This window comes from Zea mays, chromosome 10 (assembly GCF_902167145.1).
Source record: "Zea mays cultivar B73 chromosome 10, Zm-B73-REFERENCE-NAM-5.0, whole genome shotgun sequence".
Lineage (NCBI taxonomy): Eukaryota > Viridiplantae > Streptophyta > Magnoliopsida > Poales > Poaceae > Zea > Zea mays.
In genome coordinates, this window is record NC_050105.1 from 6,864,494 (window position 1) to 6,868,482 (window position 3,989).

Consider the following 3,989-nt stretch of genomic DNA (forward strand, 5'->3'; position numbering starts at 1 on the left):
GTTGTGGCGTCCCAACGGACGAGGGTTGCAATCAACCCCTCTCAAGCGGTCCAAAGACCCACTTGAATACCACGGTGTTTTGTTTTCCTTTCACTATCCCGTTTGCAAGGAATCTCCACAAATTGGAGTCTCTTGCCCTTACAAGTATATGATCACAAATGAAACACAGAGTAAGGGAGGGAAGCAACACACACAAATCCACAGCAAAAGCGCACACACACGGCCAAGAATCGAGCTCACAAGACTATCTCAGAGTTCTCACTTAGAACAGAGCTCGAATCACTTAGAAACACAAACGAATGCGCAGAGACTTAGTGTGGATGATCAAGAATGCTCAAAGGTTGCTTGTCCATCTCCTCCATGCGCCTAGGGGCTCCTTTTATAGCCCCAAGGCAGCTAGGAGCCGTTGATAGCAAATCCGGAAGGCCATCCTTGCCTTCTGTCGTCGGGGGCACCGGACAGTCCGGTGCACACCGGACACTGTCCAGTGCCCGATTTGTTTCCTTAAACGGCGAAGACGACCGTTGCAGACCGTTGGCAGATCTGGCGCTGTTGGCGCACCGGACATGTCCGGTGCACACCGGACAGTCCGGTGCCGTCTTCCGACCGTTGGCTCGGCCACGTGTCCCGCGCGGATTGCGCGGCCGACCGTTGGCCCTGGCCGACCGTTGGCTCACCGGACAGTCCGGTGCACACCGGACAGTCCGGTGAATTTTAGCCGAAGTCGCCGGAGAAAAACCCGAGAGCGGCTGGTTTGCGCTGCGCTGATCTGGCGCACCGGACACTGTCCGGTGCACACCGGACAGTCCGGTGCCCCAGCCCGAAGCAGCCTTTGGCTGTACACAGCCACTCTCCACTTCTTTTCTTTTCTTCTTTCTCCTGTTTCTAACACTTAGACAAGATGTTAGTACACAAAACTAATGTACTAAGGCTTAGAAACATACCTTTACTTGTGATTTACACTTTGTTCATCCATGAGCATATTTTCACATTTAGGCCCTTGTGTTTGCACTCAATCACCAAAATACTTAGAAATGGCCCAAGGGCACATTTCCCTTTCAGTCCCCCACCCGCACATTTCCTCGCATCCACACCGCACTTGAATGTCGCTGACAATAGGGACCCCTTGTCAGAGATGGGCCAGCAGCAAACCGAACACCGGGATTCTCATGCCGTTCGTTCTTTCTTCAGTTAGGACCTAGGGAGACTATATATACGCACTGCACTGCACCCCCTTGACCCATAAGCATCGTAGTAGATGAGCCACGAGCCCATTGAAGCGAGCGACGAGAGAACAGAGAGGTAGAGAGAGCCGTCGGCATCACCCTATGTACGTCATCGTTCGGAGGCTACAAGGCAATCGAAGGAGTTCGCGAGGGCGCGGGGATCGCGTGCGAGAAAATTGACGGTCGCAAAGTTCCTCAAATCTAAACCACTTGTGTCTAATCTAACTACGCACGGTCGTTCTTCTCCTTTCACCAACAAAACGGGACGACGCCTCCTCGCCACTGTGGATGCTCGCAGGCGTAACCCCGATCTAGCCATCCGAGCACCTCCACACACAACGTTCGGTAACGAATGTAGCCAAGACAACCGTGAACTATCTGATGCACTCCTTACCCGGATCGATGGCGGCGTGGTAATTTCGATCGCTCCGGTCCCTCCCCATGCTCCAATGTGTTGGGAACACGTTTGAGGTGCTCCAACAACCACTCGGGCTCCCTCCAATATCGCTGCGACAAGGCGATTTTGGTTTGGCGACTTCTCTCTCCCTTCCTCTCTCTCTCTCTCTATGTTCGCCACTGGGTTGAGTTCCTCGGCTCATGGCTGGCAGCAACTCTAGCGGTTATGGCGACAGTTGCAAACCGTAACAACCCTAGGTGGAAGACGGTTCTGGCACCATGGCCCCACATGCCAGTGATTCTGGTGTGCGCATGTGAAATCTTGTGGTGCGACTAACATCGCGGCCCATCAGTAGCGGTGTGCGCGCGTGAAGATGACGTCTGGTGAAATGGGAGAGTGATGAGTGGGCATGTGGTGTCGGTGACTGGTCTCGAGGGCGTGGACGGCTTCAGCGAATCGACGTTTGCCCAGCGAGGCCCACTTGTCGGCACACGAGCCCACGACTGGGTTCGGCTGAGGGTTTTGGCCCAGCAACGGTCAATCTGTTTCTCTTTTTTTCCGTTTTCTTTTATGTTTTTCGTTTCTAATTCCTTTTTAAATTCTTATTTTGAATTTCTAATATCAAATCTGGTTATGATTCTTGAATTCAAATATAAATGCAGCAGACAATGAATCCAGCATGATGAAAGTCTTATTTTTAATTTATTAATTTGTTTAAACAAATAACTCATACACATGGAATTAAACAAACAAGAATTTGTCCTCATCACATAGTTAAAACACTCCTTTATTCCTTCCAAACTTTTGGGTATTACATGGCAACATCGTGAATGTCTTGTGTAACGTTTTTATTTTGGAACTATTAATGTTCGGTTAACATTTTAACATGTTTGTGAAAGGGAAATGTGCCCTTGGGCCATTTCTAAGTATTTTGGTGATTTAGTGTCCAACACAAGTGCCTAAGTGTTAAATGGTGGACAAAGTACAAATCAAGTATAAAGGTATGTTTCTCAGACTTAGTACATTGTTTTAGAGACTAATGTATTGTGTCTAAGTGCTGGAAACAGGAAAAATCAAGTTGAAATTAAAGATGGCTTTGTTCAGCCAAAGTCAGCTCTGTCTGGGTGCACCGGACAGTGTCCGGTGCGCCAGGCTGGGTCAGGCGAACTTGCTGCTCTCGGGAAGTGATTAACGGCGTACGACTATAATTCACCGGACTGTCCGGTGAGCCAACGGTCGGCCGGGCCAACGGTCGGCCGCGCGATCCGCACGAGACACGTGGCTGAGCCAACGGTCGGAAGGGGGGCACCGGACAGTGTCCGGTGCGCCAACGGCCCCAAAGCGCCAACGGTCGGCTTCGCCAAATAAGGAAGGAGATCCGCACCGGACAGTGTCCGATGGTGCACCGGACTGTCCGGTGCGCCAGGCGACAGAAGGCAAGAATTGCCTTCCTGGAATGCACTCAATGGCTCCTAGCTGCCTTGGGGCTATAAAAGGGACCCCTAGGCGCATGGAGGAGCACACCAAGCATTCTCTAAGCATTCTCTAAGCATTCCTAAGCATCAAGACTTCGATTCCGCACATTTGATTCTTTGCGATAGCAATTAGAGCTCCATTTGAGTTGTGAACTCGCTAAGTTGTGTTGTGAGCTCTTGTTGCGACTTGTGTGCGTGTTGATACTCTGATTTTGTGTCTTGTGTGTGTTGCTCATCCCTCCCTTACTCCGTGCTTCTCTGTGAACTTCAAAGTGTAAGGGCGAGAGACTCCAAGTTGTGGAGATTCCTCGCAAGCGAGATATAGTAAAGTGAAAGCAAAACATCGTGGTATTCAAGTGGGTCTTTGGACCGCTTGAAAGGGGTTGATTGCAACCCTCGTCCATTGGGACGCCACAACGTGGAGTAGGCAAGTGTTGGACTTGGCCGAACCACGGGATAAACCACCGTGCCATCTCTGTGTTGATATCTTTGTGGTTATCGTGTTGTGCAAGTTCTCCTCTCTAGCCACTTGGCTTATTCGTGCTAACTCCTAATCAAGTTTTGCGGATTAAGTTTCAAGTTTTTACAGGATCACCTATTCACCCCCCTCTAGGTGCTCTCAACTGGTATCAGAGCCGTTCTCTTCAAGAAAGGGACTAACCGCCCGAAGAGATGGATCCTAGGGGCAAGGGGATTGTGATCAATGATAAGGAGAAGGAGTCCTTCGTCAACGAGCCTAAAGATGACAAGCCTACCGACTCGGGCTCGGACCACAAACGAAAAGATGGGAAGAAGAAGAAGACGAGGCGCATCAAAGGAGATCGTCTACTACGATGACAGCGATGAGTCATCTTCTTCCCAAAAGGACGACGACAACGACTACGAGAAAAA